This window comes from Amblyomma americanum, chromosome 1 (assembly GCF_052857255.1).
Source record: "Amblyomma americanum isolate KBUSLIRL-KWMA chromosome 1, ASM5285725v1, whole genome shotgun sequence".
Lineage (NCBI taxonomy): Eukaryota > Metazoa > Arthropoda > Arachnida > Ixodida > Ixodidae > Amblyomma > Amblyomma americanum.
In genome coordinates, this window is record NC_135497.1 from 363,745,574 (window position 1) to 363,762,276 (window position 16,703).

Sequence of the window (16,703 nt, forward strand, 5' to 3'; positions counted from 1 at the left end):
CGTGCTTTTCCTTTCGTCCTTCTGTCGACAACTCAACTCAACTCGAAAAAAGGAAGCACAGGGGCTCGAGCTGGGTTTGGGTATCGTCGCCTTCATCAACTTCCATTCGGGCGGCGTGAACTGATCAGCTTGGCTGGCCATTGCATTAGAGCAGCACGCCATCGCCGCAGCCGAACACCACGCTGCAAGCTTTCTCCTTCACAGCTCGTCAGTAGACTTAATTGTTGTCCGTAATTTTTTTCCCCGTTGCGAAACAACTTGACAATTATGGTGAGTCAGGTTATAACTGCAACCTCTTTCGAAAAAATAAAAACACTGACGTGTAAACAAATGCGCAACACAAGGTTCTTACTGATGCTTATACGGCCGCTAGTTCTGTTCTGTCACCAGTCATCAGATTTTCTGTACAGCAAAACACCATTTACCATGAAGACACAGACCGTCCCACGGGGAGAAGTTGGGTGCAGCGCTAAAAAAATTCTATTCCGCGCATTATGCTCTGGACTCACTGAGTGATAGCTGGGCCTTGGCACAATTCTGGAACATTTAGCCATATCTTGTGTGATGTGCATATATACCGCCAGTAGTTTTTGACAAATGGCCCCTCAAAGTCGGACAAAGACGGGGCGTGTACGCCGCTTCAACCCCAACCCGACTTCTTTCTTTTCTTGCACCGCAGTAAAGGAACACACTAGGGGAGCCGCACAGTCAGCCCGTTTCGAACACGCTGGGTGGAAAAAAAAAAACAAAACAGAAACGCGAAGGGTGCCCCCCTCCCGAGGAGCTTGGCTTGAGGGGAGGACACACAAAGCGGACAATGGGCGAAGCTTACTAGCGTCTCTCTCTCAAACCGGGAGGAAGAATGCAAGAGAAGGAGGAGGAGCTCAACTTCATGCGGCCCGTGGTGGCGGCGTTGTGAACTAGGAGCGGATGAACCAGAATCCTGGCCATGCCGGCGATCATGAAGGTCGGGGCCCCGTGCCGAGGCCTTCCATTGCACTTCGGTTGGCTGAAGCGCGCCACTACCCCTAACTGGGGCAGATGGGACACGTAATTTTTGGTAGTGGGGCTCGGCGTCCGCGCCAGCCCCTGCCATGACAAAATCAAAAAAGAGACAGTAACGCAGAAGTTATTTCCGTGTAGGTATTCATTGCGAGTCGTAAAAATCTCCCTCTGCCGACGGAGCGGGACATCGGCGCCATGAATGGGATTCCCTGCTGGGGATGCCTGGAAATACTGGTTCAAAGATGGACACAAAACGCGTTACCAAGTTCTGCAAAGCCTATGTAGTCACCTTTTCGTCATTTTCTCCGCAGTTGGTGTCGACAAGTGTCAGCTCGTTTACTTTTGTTATTGTCACACACTTCTACCGACGCCAAATTCGCGACGTTCGCACCCCATTAGCTTAGCCTTCGCGTGAAGGAAGGTGTAAAACAAAGAAACAAACAAACAAACACGAGTGAAGCATTGCACGCTCCGTTTCCTGCCTCGTCCCACTTTTGCCTTGTAGCAGCCTCTAACTACAACACAACAAAATCGACCAGCTGTGAATCCTGTCGAAGCAGGCATATGCCGAGAGGGCACAAGGAGATCAGTCGGTCGGGGTGGGTGAAGTAGAGAGCAAACGGAAGTACCGAAAATGTGATCATGAGCATTGTCCAGCTGTGGCAGGACCTCGGACTTGCGCCCACCGACACAAGGTTACAGCGGGAGTCGACGGGGCTTCGCGAGCACTGTGGTGTGCAATGAGAGAACGAGTGGCTCGTAAGAAGAGAGGAAGAAAGGAGGAAGGAAAGGGAGCACCGGCTGCGCGCCACGTCTCTGTTTTCTCTTGATCACCGACGGTTTTCTCGGCGTCTCTTTCGCCATTACTGGTGAATAGCTAGCTAGGTGGCAAGCTAGCCATGACTGCTGTGGTTGCTAGGTTGCGCTGCTGGCCCGCTGCCAACGCCCTCGAGAGCAGCAGTCATTGATCTGGACGGCTCGCTCTTGAGACACAAACAACGAGTGCAGCTGGAGGGGCGCCCGGGCGCTTCCTGCTCCGCTAGGCGGCCCCGTATTTTCCTTCCTTTTTACTATTTTTTAATAAAAAACCACTACCACCACCACCAGGGTGCGATCCTGCTAGCTCATGCGCAGCAACCGTCCTCGGTAGCCTACTGAACCACCGCAGCGGGTGTGCTCGTATTTCACAAGACAGCAGATCATCACGCAATGCGCCACAGCACATGAATGCATCCCCTTTGCGCATTCCACCCCTGCGGTTCCTTGCGAATTATTTATGACAACTGACTTTATATTAGATTGATTCACCAAACCTTGAATTACATATTTGTGCGTGTGGCTGCATTATGTTCAGTAGCAGGCTTTTCGGCGGAGGGATTTTTAGCTTGGTGTAAGAAATGGCACAACAAGCGCTATCTTCACTGACGCAAGATGGTGGGACGCCTAGCATGGCATGCCTTCACATGTGCTTTCGCCAGCATACTTACCTGGTGTCGGGTCACCGGCGATCATGAAGGTCGGGGCCCCGTGCCGAGGCCTTCCATTGCACTTCGGTTGGCTGAAGCGCGCCACTACCCGTAACTGGGGCAGATGGGACACGTAATTTTTGGTAGTGGGGCTCGGCGTCCGCGCCAGCCCCTGCCATGACAAAATCAAAAAAGAGACAGTAACGCAGAAGTTATTTCCGTGTAGGTATTCATTGCGAGTCGTAAAAACCTCCCTCTGCCGACGGAAATACTGCCTCACCAGGATTCTGGACCATGCGCCTCGAAAACCCGGTCGCGCCATCTCGCGACAGCCGGCGGCGCGGCGGCGCGTAACTCAATGGCGACGAAAAATAAAAATTGATATTTCGTCGCGCATAACAGTTAGAAATTAGCTCTCTCGCCTAGATGTTAAATGCATCTTAAAGTTTCATTTAGTCGAGTTTCATCGATGTAGCTTACATATTGCGTTTGCCATGAGCAATGATCTATGACAGCATGGAGCCTATGGCGAGGTCCTGAAAAATACCCCACTTCAATTTATCGCTCACTACAGCCCTATTTTAAAATATATCGACAAGCTCTAGCCGGTTCACGTAGGGTAATGTCCTACCTTTAAGGAAGTATAAGGTATTTTACATTTCAATGGCGTAAAAGTCTTCCTGCGCTATTTCACTATTGATCATGCATCATCAGCTTTTTCATGAAACGTGTGGCGCCCTCTCTCGGTGCGTTGGAAAGGCACACGTCCCTGCTCGCGGGCGGGCTCGAGTAGCGGAGGCGGCTCGATTCCGGCCGTGCCCTGCTACAGTGTCCCTGCTTTGGTAGGTTGCTTTGGGAGGTTGAGCCTGCCGTACGAATGCGCAGTTTTATCAAAAGTGCCCCCATCGGAGGGAGGCTATGGCCATGGGCTGCTACATAAAATGCTACAAGAAAGCGTGTGCCTTCTATGAGGTATATAGAGGAAATTATAAGAAGACTCTTTTGCTTGACAGGTACATTTTTCATTAAGCGCGTACAGTGACCACACCGGCATAGGTGATAGTGGAATTGCGTACGCAATATCAGTGCAAAGCAATGAAGCTTCTAGGTACTTTCGTTCAAGCAGTGAAATTTGTAATTCCCGGACGCTCATACTTAGAGCTCACTCACCGATACTTGTATATGGTTCTTGCACTGTGCATTCAAAATTGTAAAATCGTGTCTTAATGTCTACATTTCAACACTCATGTTATTAGCCTCAATAGCAGAAAGCTCTTCCAATCTTTTGTCGATGTGGTGCAAGTGCAGCAAGGATGCGTTGAAGTGAATGTTGCATGTGTTGCACATAAGAGGCGGCAAACCTGATGCTGCGTTTTATGCCAGTAGGTTATTTGTCCAATGTAACAATTAGTAGTGTGGTAGTTCACATTTTTGTCTAGGTTGGTAAAGTGCTTCTCACGATTCGATCGTTCGCCGTCGAGAAGGGGTTTACCATTGCTGTAATCGATGCTAGTTTCGGCAATTCTGTCAAAGATGTACTTGAAGGATGAACCGCTAACGAAGACTTCATAGAGTGGCATGCTGGGAACTATTCTGAAGAGTGTGCCATCAGTTCGGCAAGCCAGTAACTACGCCGTTACCCAGAGCAGCAATCAAGAGTCAAACTCTAGTTAAATGTTCTTGATTATAATTTAAATCTGGTAAGAAATGAACAGAAGTTATTGTCGGATAACACGATGTTTAAAAGATTACTGGTTTTCTCCAGTACGGTGACTCGGCGCTCCACCCAACCCGTTTGTGCAATGCGCCGCTAGCGCGATTCATTAGCGACAGGACGCTACATGCTCGCGGCCCTGAATATGCAGTGAATTTACCGTGTTGCGAATATGTGCAACAATACCCATAAGCACTTTCGCACGAGTGGCGCGAACATTTTTTTTTTTTTGCATAAGTTCCAACCTACCCTCGTTTTTTTTTTCTGCCGCTCTCCTATCTACTTTTCGCTATCCTCTCTCTTTGCTTTTAATTCCACCGGTTGCAGTTCCAGTGCTTGAGGGATTAGATAGCAATCGCTGGGCCGGCGCATTTTAGGAGTGACCTACGACTGTGCTGGAGTATGGGATGGTATGTGGTCTTCGGTCGTAGAGGGTATTACAGCTCGTGTGCAGAGGGCACAGACCTTTGACCTTCCTCTGCTTGAGAGGCGCTACCTGGTTCAGTCGGTCGTGCTGGGTGCCTTTTGGTACCTTTGCCACATTGTTAAACCACCCCTGCGCGTCATAAGGCGGGTGCAGACTACAGTTTTTTTCTTTTTTTTTTGGTCAGGCGGAACCGAGCTTGTGGCTCGTGCTGTTCTTGGACAACCACGTGAGAGAGGTGGTTTTGCCTTCCCAACGTTGACCATCACGTCCTCACTGTTAGCATTGAAGTGCATGTTGCGTATCCTGCTGGGGGACGCGTCTCCGGCGCGAACCCTGGCGCGGTACTTTTTGGGCCCTTCCTTGCGCTTTTTGGATCCCTCGGCCCCAGTTAATCATGGTCCTCAATCAGAGAAGCCTACCGCTATATATACTACGGCAGTGGCCTTTTTCAGGCATGCAAGCGCAGTAGCACCTGACGTCAACATCCTTACAGACCGTGTCGTGAATATTATGGGCTCGCTGTTGTTGCCTGTTGTGCCGGCGGCTCGCCGCTCACCGATGCGCCGCGTTCAATGGGCGCGCATAACATCGACGCCTCTCCCACACCATCTACGTGACTTTGTGTGGAAACTTGGTTGGGCAGTGCTGCCTACTTGTGATCGGCTGGAGCGGTGGGGCGTTTTACGCTCCAGTACCTGTCCGAATTGCCCGCTTCCGGAATCTAATCGCCATGCTACAGTCACCTGCATGGTAGCACGTGTCTTTTGGCGCGCCGTTCATGCGGGATTCCGTGGGCAGGGCATTTCGAGCTTTGTCTCCCGCGGCCGCTTCCCCAGCGGCCGTTTTGCTCGCCTGTTAATTGTTGCAGGTCTTTTTAGTTTATGGCGCAATCGATGCACCGCGGTCGCTGGTGGCTTTCGACGCCGAGCTGTGTGGCCAATACTTGGCCGTCTTAGAAGGGAGCTGATCAGTTTCTTGTCAGAGGAACTCTTTTTCTTGGGAGAGGAAGAGTTTCTCCGGCAGTGGTCATGCCCATTCATTTCTGATAACAATGAACGTCTTGTTCTGGTCTTTAGACCAAACTGGCGCTAGGGTCTTCTTCTTTATTCCCCCCCCCCTTTTTTTTCCGTGTCAGATTTTTCCGGTATCACTCACTGTTAATAATCATGCCACGCCGCTTTAAATCGCACACAAGAAATTCCTGTTAGTTATTCAAAGATGTTTTGGCACTCTAATTGGCTCGCCTTACATGCTGAGCGTCATGTCAACTTGTGAATGTCAAATGTATCCGGTAACCTTGGCATGTGTACATATGTAAATAAAATTTTTTCTAATCATTTTTAGCTTCCTTTTTGTATTCTCGTCAGTTGTTGTTGCCTCTGAATCTGTTGGCAAACTACTACTTCTTGGATGTGTGACTCCCGGGGAGTTAGCGCGGCTTTTTAAGCGCACAAACCGCGGGAGTCAGAAGAGGGAGCCGTTTCCACGGAACGATCCAGCGACTTTTAAATGTGCCATGCATCTCCATGTTCCTGGTGCTGGCTCCCTTCCCCTGTCGAGCGGACGGAGAGAATTTCAAGCCGTGGAGAGAAGGGGTTGGGGGGCGATGAAAGAACTTAAACCGCGAAGAAAAGTTCGGGGAACCTGGAATAGCTTCAAGCCATGAAGAAAAGAGCCACCGAGAGCCCGGCGATCCTTCCATTGTTATAAACCGGACCCCCCTTCCAACGCGTACACGAGCACCCGCGCGCTGATGCCGACATCTAGCACGGACGCCTCACCTAGGCTTGCTGGCGTCTCCTGCAGTGCGCATGCGCAGACCGGTTTCGGCTTACGCTAAGAGCGCGGACGCTGAGCGCGTACGCCCAGGAAGGGCCATTCGAGTTGGCGCCTCTAGGCCTTTTTTGGGGTGGGATGACTGTCTTTGAAGTGGCATAGGAGGCCTCCGATAATGATGTCCGGCTTGTGTGTAGTTTGCATCCCTTCCTTTCTGAGAACACTGGCCAAGGTTTCGCAGACACCCTTTACGTACTAACTGCATACGCGTTTTTGCCACCAGCGTGTCCTTAGCATAAGCATATCGAGTTGTTTTCGTTGCATCCTTTTCGGTTTTAGATGATACATCGAGTGAAGAATCTTGGGTATCCTTGCCTAGAAATGTTTTCTTTTGCTGATGATGAGTTTTAATGGCGCACTGGCAACCTCGCACCAAGCGCAATGGGTTGAAGTGTTTTCTTCAACACAATGTTAGGTGGAAGACCATTTTCCGAGCACTTCAACTCAAAGAAACCAAGCGCCAGGCTTCGAGAAAACTTCTACCCATTGGAAATCAGTGGGTACACGGCGACACTGCGGAACGAATCACACACCGTCCTCGAGCCGCATGCTCAAAGCGATGTGTCATTGCTGTTGTCGCTGATTTTAAAACAAATATGCAAGAATTGGGAATCGTCTTAACCAAAACTTGCTTGAATCCACCCTACCCTTAGGGCACAATTTTCAGCACTGTTCCTCCCAAAAAAGCTACGGGAACAAGACGCACAACACGCAGCATCAAACGGATGAAGAACGTGAAGAACGTGGAGAGGCGGTAACGGAAAGGGCCAAGGATGATTTGAGCAGCTGCATAGGTACGGAGAAATTCTTTTTCAAGAGCTACACGGGCAGCCGGTAGCAGGGTGGTAAGAGGGAGGAAGAAAAGGACAGTGGGGAGGGGTCTCCTGCTGTGCCTTTGCCTGCCTTTCTTGTTTTTTCTCCTTTTACTTTTCCTCGAATCGTGGAGCGCAGTCCATGGTTGCTTTTTGGATGCGCTATGTTTCTGTTCCCTATGGTGCGAAGCACGAGCTGCACGACATAGTCGGCGCCTCTGCGAAAACGGCCCGGAAAGGTCATGGACGCACTCTTGCCTCCAGGCTGTCACAAAAAAAAAAACTTACAACCGCTAATGTGTCAGTCCTGGCAAAGGGTTTCTCCACACGCAGACAAAAATCTCCCAAAAAAGACATCAGAATTTCTGCAGAAGATTCTGTACTGCCTTCCGCCAAACTAAGGAATTCCACCAGCCTTGTTAAAAGCACAGCGCATGGCACAGGTAGACAGTGCCACCAAAATCAATTTCGGACGAGTTAGCGTGGTTACGCCAGTTGCAACTAGGAGTGCTAGCACTTCGGTTTTCAGTGCTGTTTCAGTGTTCGGTTCCGTTGCGCATAGATGCAGCTGATGAAGACGACGATATCCAAAATACAGCGCAAGAGACTGGTATTTTATGACGCAGAATGTTCGGCTGCGGCGGTGTGGCAGTCGACGGCGGCAAAAAAGCACTCCGCTGCCGCCGACGCCGGCGAATCGCCCGGAAAAAACGCTCCATGCGGGCCACGCTTAACGCAGTAACCAGCAAAACGTATGCGTTCTCGCCGCCTCGGGTTCGAAACTCACTCGCGGCCGTAAAACATTTTCGATTATTTTATTTCAGGTCAAGTAAATTTCAGACATACAAAGAGGCCACGTCGAAATCCAAAATTGAAGCCTCAGTGCTGCAATGAAAAATGCGACCCCGTTAGCCCGCTGTTCTACCAGCTTGTGGAGGCAACGGGTGGTACCAATGCGGCCACTCGATGGAACCGCATCACCGAGTGGCCGTGGCTCTCATCTGCTCACTCACTGAAAAAGGCAGCGCGTTGGAAATGTTTTCCTTAAGCCCCAACTCGATGGGCACATCCTAGGCGTACGGCAGAGCGCCTGCGCGCCCAGCCCCGCGCCGCGACGAGGCAACACAAAGCGGACGTCCGACAAATGAACCATGACCGCAGCGCTGCGGCCGAACACTGCGAGGCATGCGACCACCGAATGGACGTTGACGGCACTAATGTACTGGAAACCGAAGCTAACCCGCACAGGAGGCTTCTACTTGAGTCGTGGCACATCCAACAGACAGGGAAGAATGTTAATCGCTCCCTGGGGACACTTCCCGCTTCTTACATCCATGGTTTGCAGCCACTGACCCGGATGTCTTCAACACGAGGGCTTAAAAAGCCGAGGTTCGAACCATCCGAGGGTTTGTCGACAGCCCGGCGCCGAGATGCGGCGATTTCCCTGTTAATCCCCGTCAGCAGGAAGCGTGCATGGCGAGGCAAGCGGGCGTAGACCGGCGAAGGCAAAGACCGAGCCAGAGGAAAGGAGCCAAGACGTTTTCCCGAAACCGCCCGCCCCCCTTCGCCCGTCTAAGGAAACCACCGCAGTGATAGCGTAGCATAGCGCATGGTCAGCGCGGACGCGGCAAGCAGACGCCGCGTCTAAGCCGCGACGGCGTCGAAGTCAGAGGATGGGGCATACCAACGGGTCCCGAGAAGCGGGCCTGCTTAACGAAACGCTGAAGCGTGTTCAGAGGCAGCAACGACAGGCCGGCTCCTCTTTCCAGATTTTGCGGGGACGCCTGTCAACAGTCGTCCCGAAGACGAGTAGTCTACTACTCGCAGCGGTAGCGATCGGTTGAATATCGCTAATTGGCGTAAAGCTGGGAGCCGCATGGGAATGTTTTGATGTATTTTCATGTTTCTCTTTTTACTTTTTAAGGGAGAGAGTTTGAGTAATACTGTGGAAGAATGGGGCGTGGCACGTAAACCTGTTGGCCCAAGCATTTCGAGGGTTCATTCCCGGAATTACATTTTCTTATAGCAATTTAGATGTGCTGTGTATTTCAGGGAGACGGTTTGAACCTTGCCGAAATTGGAGGGCGTGCCATGAAGTTTGTAAACCAATGATGGGTTAGTTTGCTGTTGATTGGGCGATGCAAGAGGTGGGCCGGGTTTCTAGGTCTTTAAAACCAGGGTCCGGAGCCATGGGATATCGTTCTGAGCTAGATTTAGATCCCTTGCATCTTCGGCGGTGCCAATGAAGGAAGATTTTCCCTTAGCCAGTTCCATGTAACCACCATCGCCCCCCATACACCTTGCCCTCGTCTCCCGCATCCTTTAAGCTCCTCAGGACCTGGCTGTCTCGCTACTGTCTGTCATCAGCTGCATCTGGTTAGCCAGTTCCCTGCGTCCAATGACTTTCTTCTGCTGAAGTTTTAATGTACCACCTGGTCGAGAGAGTCATTGCCAAAACGGTAAGTAACAGCCTTCCCAAGCCATTTCTTTAAGCACCTCAGTCCATGTTACGTTTTGTGTTTGTTTGCATGTCCTGATTACACAATTCAGGGCGGTCTGTAGAGCTTGTTGGTAACTTTTTTTTAATTCCTACAGCATGACAAGCGTAGAGCTTACATGCGTGTGCAATCACTGTGGATTTGGTTTGTGTGGAAGGATTGTCACGGAAATTCAGTGTGGGGTCATCGTTTCGATTAAAGAAGATAAGAGGCTTAGGCACAATTCGACACAACCACTAGGTTGCGAACCAAACGCGCTCGAGGCCACAAGCACGCTTTGGTGTTTTGGGGAAAGGAAATGGCGCAGTATCTGTCTCGCATATCGGCGGACACCTGAACCGCGCCGTAAGGGAAGGGATAAAGGGGGGAGTGAAAGAAGAAAGGAAGAAAGAGGTGCCGTAGTGGAGGGCTCCGGAATAATTTCGACCACCTGGGGATCTTTAACGTGCGCTGACATCGCACAGCACACGGGCGCCTTAGCGTTTTTCCTCCATAAAAACGCAGCCGCCGCGGTCGGGTTCGAACCCGGGAACTCCGGCTCAGTAGTCGAGCGCCCTAACCACTGAGCCACCGCGGCGGGTAATGATCTGGGAACAAGAACAAACAAAGGACGCGTCTTCGTTTGGAGCTATCCACGAGGGCCACGATTAAACCTTAATTCTTTCGCATTCCATGATTTCACAAGCAGTCTTCAGTGTCCTGAAAATTTCTTCGTTTTTTTTCTGACATATAACTGCGAATTTGTAAAGATAATACTTGTACATAGTTCCTGACCACTCTCCCTCCTATAGTTTATGGCTATAGTTATTTCATTTCTCTAATCTGCCTGATATCCCTTTATTTGCGCTGCCCCAGCTCAGGTGCTCGCAGCAGGAAAAATCTTTCCCTTCTTTTCTTTTTATTATTTGGATAAAATCACCGCTACTACTACTACATAGAATTGCCACCCATCACAGTTAGCATTCAACATTGCACATGCGACACGTGACACGCCGCCGCGGTGGCGGAGTGGTTATGGCGCTCGGCTGCTGGCCCGAAAGATGCGGGTTCGATCCCGGCCTCGGCGGTCGAATTTCGATGCAGGTGAAATTCGAGAGCCCCGTGTACTATGCGTTGTCGATGCATGTTAAAGAACCCCAGGTGGTCGAAATTTCCCAAGCCCTTCACTACGGCGTCTCTCATAGCCTGAGTCGCTTTGGGACGTTAAACCCTCATAAAACAACGACCATAAAAAATGTACACAACGACCGGTCGTTCATGTTTATAGCATGCAAACAGCTTAAGGCCCTTGCTTACATGGTGCTAATTGCGGTTTACGTAGTGTTCTCATATTTTATTCGGTAAAATTACAACATTTGGCCAGAAAGAAAGCAGTACAGGGAGACGTCGGAGCAAATGTATTATTATTCCAAAGGATATGCAAGGCACTGCAGATAATTTAGCGAAGCTTAAAGAGATAACATGCAAAGGTCCGAATAATGCAGAAATACAGCAGGCGCCTTCTGCTGGACATAATATTTCTGAAGTACGTAATTAACAAGTAGCGCTATCTCTCTTGTTATTCATAACTTTAGCTCAACATTTTCAACATAAATGTAGACCAAGTGAGGACTTTATTTACTAATGTACGCATGCCAGTGTTACCGGATACGTTGTCATTCACAAGTAGACATGACGCAAAGCATGCAAGGCGAGCGAATTAAAGAGGAATCGCTCGTGGCCGATGTAAAACGGTATAGCATACCTACTGACAGAGGAGTGAAGCGGCAAGATTTGACACATAAAAAAAAAACCTGCAGCTGGTTCGCTTTCCCATCTCGAGGAATAAAAATAAGCGCACAACAATATGTTTGGATAGAACAGATGACAACCTAAACCTTGCAAGTGCAGAATATTTGCAGTGCGCGCATTTGTTTCTTCAAGCTTTCCTTAGCATTAGCTGAGCGACTCTGAATACCAGGTGTTACCTGGAAGACGTTTCAAAAATATGCGTTTTGGCTTTAAAATATGGCTTTTACGGCACAGTACGTATTACCAGTGTGAATTGTTTCCGGTGAATCGTTTTAACTATTCAGCTGGTTAACTAGATTTTAATAATTAACTTTTAACAATTGCAGTTAGGCGCTTAATCGTAATTTTAGATTTGTAGCCGGTAGTTAGTAATAGCCATATAAGTTTTTAGAATTTCCAAAACATGGTTACCTTTGGCCATATGGATCGACAAAATTTGGCTGTTTCGACTAGTTACGCGCACTGGAAAGGTTTCTTTGCTTGCATGCTTTCGAAAGCGCATGTATTTTGGCGCTAACTGGTTCTTGAAAATTGGCTTTTTTGAGGAGAGGAAATGACACAGTAACTGTCCCGCCTATCTCGGCGGGCACCCGAATTGCACCGTAAGGGAAGAGATGAAGGAGGGAGTTAAAGAAGAAAGGAACAAATAGGTGCCGTTGTGGAGGGCTCCAGAATAATTTCGACCAACTAGGGATCTTCAAAGTCCAGTGATATTGCACAGCGCATGGGTGCCTTTTGCGTTTCGCCTCCATAGAAGCGCAGCCGCTGCGGTTGAGTGCCAACCCGGGTACTCCGGCTCAGCAGATGAGCACCTTAACCACTGATCCATCGCATGATGTCGCCAAATTTTGTCGAGCCACTGCGATGAGGGCAATCGCGTTTTCGAAATTCTAAAAACTGATACGGATATTAGTAACCTACCTCTAACTGCAACTAGGCGCCTAACTTATAGTTAAAAGTTAATATCAGAATTAGTAAACCAGCTTCCTCCCGGTTTACTGCCTGTTAACTACTGGGTAACTACCGGTTAGCTACAGTTTGCGGGCACTGGTATACTATGCCGCAAAATCCATATTTTAAAAGCGAAAGCTTTTCCTGCTTTCGTCGGAGCGATTTCGCCGTCACCTCACGTTTGATCTTGAACGTCCTTGCTGCGCCGCTGCCATAGCAACCCAGCAAGTGACTTCGCCGCGCCGCCAAGCTTAGTCTTCGCCGTCTCTGCGCAGGGGCTCCACAGCCGTGCAGCGGCTGCTGCCTGACCACGTTATCTAGCCGAGTATCAGCTGGATAAAAAAATATTAGCTGTTGCTCAACTACTGCTGAACCTTGTTAGAGAGCGAGAGCTGTGATGTATCGTGCAATCAGACGCGGCTTAGCGTCTGTAGCGTTGAGTGCGTTCCGCACACTAGATGAGCAGTGCGCCCAACCTGCCGCCCTGGCAGGTGGCATTTGAATTAATGGCTGATCGCGAGAGGTTGGTCAGGCTGCGGCCTATTGCTGCAGTGCCGCGTGTCTGCCACAACGTTGTCAGCGCTAATGCATGCAGCCCACATCTTTCTCTCACCACCATCACGTACCTCAAAGCGCTATTGAGGCGCCCACTTACACAGGTGGCCAGTTATATGCGCCCTTCCTTTCCACAAAATCACCAAGAAAGTTGTCAACGCCAACACCAATGAACACAATGAACGCCGACGACTTTCGCTTTGTTGGCTGAGCTAATCCGAGAAAGCTTAATTTTGATGATGACTTAGTCTTCTCTGTAACACCTGGTATGTGTTACTGCTGTTATCTGTATAAGAGACCCCAGGAAAATTCAAACCTTTTTCTTTTGCATATGTTTATTGATGTTTGAAAAAATGTTGTTAGCTTGCATATAAATAAGCTGCGAGGAATATAAACTTAAGAGGTGTCTTGATCACGCTTTCTTTAGGTTTTTAGGTTTTCATTGACTAAAATGTGTTAGAGAAATTGGTAAAATTGCACAGTAGGAGGCCCCAAAGCGCGGCAGTCAGGGAGACTTCCTATAACAAAATGTCTCCGCAATTGGTATACCGCCAGTTTTCACTCGGACTCACAAAAGGGACGACGAAAGGCGCGAGTGGACTACCTGCGCCGCACACACCGACAGGCACGAAATGCTGTATACGTCGACGCAGCCATGTACCCCAATTCCACGAACGCGGTGGCGGTAGTTTTGGACACCAACTTCAAGGAAATCGCCAGCGCCTCTCTACGCAACTGCTCTCCCACAGTAGCAGAAACGGCCGCAATCGGTCTCGCCATCCAGCACGGCGATACCACGCGAAACGGACTAAAAATTGTTACAGACTCCCAGTCGGCGTGTCGGCTCTTCCTCACTGGCAGACTTCCACACTCCATCGCTCCCATTCTGACTACCCCACATGTTAAAAATTCCACATGCAAGCACCAAATCACTTGGGCTCCTGGGCACGAGGGGCTCGAGGGAAACGAGGCCGCGGACAGTCTAGCTCGAGATACACCAACCGAGCGACTATCCTCCCCGACGTCACCCCTCTTCCCTCTCTGTACGGCGAACGCCTCCTCCTTCTCCGAACGCAAAGGCAAGTCTATCCCCCACCACACTCGAAGCTAACGGCGGCAGAGGCGAGGGGCTGGCGACAACTACAGACGAACACCTTCCCAAACCTACACAAATACCATATCATGTTTCCCGATAGATACGACGGAATCTGCCCCTGGTGTGGCGGAATTCCAACAACATACCATGTAACATGGGGCTGCTCCGGTAGCAAGCCCCCCGAACTAGACAAATATCAATCCGAGGAACAGTGGGAGTCTGCCCTGCTCAGCTCCGATTTGGTGACCCAGCGTAGCCTGATATCCCAAGCAAGAGCAACTGCGGTGGACATTGGGGTCCTGAAATAAGGACTCCACCCAAAATCTGTTTTTTCCCGCCTCTTTCTCCTACCTTTCTATGAATAAATGCTTTCTACTACTACTACTACTACCGCCAGTTTTGAACACTCGACTTCCAAACTTAGTGATGATGCCAGAGACAAAGCATTTTTCATAAATATATTTTTTTCGCGCTAAGCGGGCAGCCTGAGTCCAGTAAGGTAGATAACGCGGTCAAGATTTTGAGCAAACCCTTCAATCCCCAGTAACTTAAGTCCTCTAAGGCACTCATTTCGTCACAAATGGATATGTTAACATTTGCATAAATTACCATTCAAGTTCATTGGCTCTTCATTTCGTAGTGACATATCTTTCCTTTGTCTTTTCTTTGGTTCACTTGTGCTTCGTTTTGTCGTTCCTCGGCGTGTGTGAGTTTTCTTGCGCTAAATGTTTCACCATGCCATCTTTTTTTTACAGAGCAAGGGATACCTTATAAAATGGAAAGGATATTCCAAGTGGCATTGCTCCGTTGGACCAAGAAAAAATCTGAACGGCGCCTGTCTCCGGGAATTTAAGCACCCAAGCAAGCCATCGCCACAACGACTGGAAGCTGCTGCTGAGGAATTAATTTACGCTGTGCAAAAGAAACTTTCCAACAGCCGTCGATCCAGCGGGCTTGTCAAGGTGAACATAGTCCTGGACATCTTTAGATTGGTTTTCAGTAGGAAAGGAGGGCCGCTCGAAAGGGGTTGGATTGTTTGCAATGAGTCAGACTTTTCAAAGCTCAATCTTCCCTTTGGGTGGCATAGTCGAGAAACGAAACTTGGCAGTGTAGTGGCAGTTGAGTTCCCAGTGCGTGTGAAGGCTGCTGTGACACGACAGAAAGCTTGCAAGCTCTTTCCAAACGGCTATCCTGTGGAAAGTCTGCAAATGTTCCTTGTGTCGAAGGTTGTTGCATGCAGAACCTAACCCACAGAAATAGTGAGCCTTCCGCCTTTCACATATATGTTGGCAGCAAACGTTTTGGAACTTTGTTTTTTTTTTCGATATAGTATTGATTCTTGCATTTCAATTTGTGTTGTTTAGAATTTCTTAAAAATGAGTTCGGGAGCTTTGCGCTTAGAGATTTCTGAATTTGCAATTTCAATTTACATTGACAAATAAGACAGTTCTGGAAATCTTTAGCAACAAAACGGTTTTGGAGAAATCTTATTTTGAGACAATAACATCTTTTATTCCACTTGGCATGTCCATCCCAGAGAGTTTAAAGGTTGCAGTAGAGACAAGATTTAGAAGCCTCTGCTCCTCGGTAGATACTCAGTACAGAAAAATTAATGGCCGAGCAAAAGAGGGGTTCCTTAAAAAAGAGCGCCATGTAAAAATTCCCTTCGATAAGGAAAGTTCTGTTCAAAATTCAAATAACAGTATCAAGGACATCATTATTCAAGCTTTACAAGAAGAAGTGAAGCGAATGGAGGGTGTATCAGAACGGTCTCTTTCTGAACTGCGTAAGTCCATTCAGGAATTTGAGGCAAAATGCCTTCAGCTGCAAAAAGAAAACAAAAGCCTGTCATCACAGGCAAAAAACTGCCGCTTGCTCAACAACTGCGGAAAAAGGGTCGGGGAAGTTTCGAAAACCACCGATAGAAGAAAGCTGCATTCTGTAGGCAGCGTGATAGTTCAAGGGCTAGAAGAAATTTTGGAAAGCTATGGCTTGGACTTATGCCAGTTGGTTGTAGAAGACCTTCGAGGGCTACTGCACAAAATTACTTTTTCTGACATTGACGGAATATCCGTGGAGCGAGGAATCAAAAAAGAATACCGCAGTAATGGCAAAACTGACTATCAGGATCTTTCTTCCCCCGAGAAGAAAAGCGTCCGTGCAATCACCGCGCTCTTAGACAACCACTTTGTAAGCAATGTTTTTTGGGAAAAAAATGTCTTCAGCTGTCCCTAATTTACCCTCGCTCCGTGTCATCAATTCATACAGGCAAAAACTAGACGAAAGCACTGCTGTGTTTAAAACCCTAGGAGGAGTAGCTGGCGCTCAGGTGTCTTTTGTGCACGAACTTGAAACTGCCGTTGCGGAGTACGCAGTGAATAGAGGTATGACAGGAGAACAGCTCAGGTCGCAGCCAATTTTGGTCAAAATAGAAGGAGATGGCTGTGTAGTCAGCACACGAACAAGCTGGACAACTCTATCTTTTCTCCTGACTGAGAGCAGCCGGAGGCTGCAGAGCCATACCTTACATCGCCTGCTCGCAGTCGTCGAAG

At 48.9% G+C, this 16,703-nt stretch overlaps 1 non-coding gene and 1 pseudogene across 1 annotated transcript; both read left to right on the forward strand.

Annotated features, from left to right (window-relative positions):
• The first annotated feature begins 937 nt into the window (after positions 1-937).
• Positions 938-1,092, forward strand: LOC144116595 (U1 spliceosomal RNA; annotated as a pseudogene).
• Positions 1,093-2,484: 1,392 nt separating this feature from the next.
• Positions 2,485-2,646, forward strand: LOC144116883 (U1 spliceosomal RNA). Its single transcript, XR_013311998.1, has one exon. It is a non-coding gene; the product is annotated as a U1 spliceosomal RNA (small nuclear RNA).
• The last annotated feature ends 14,057 nt before the right edge of the window (positions 2,647-16,703 follow it).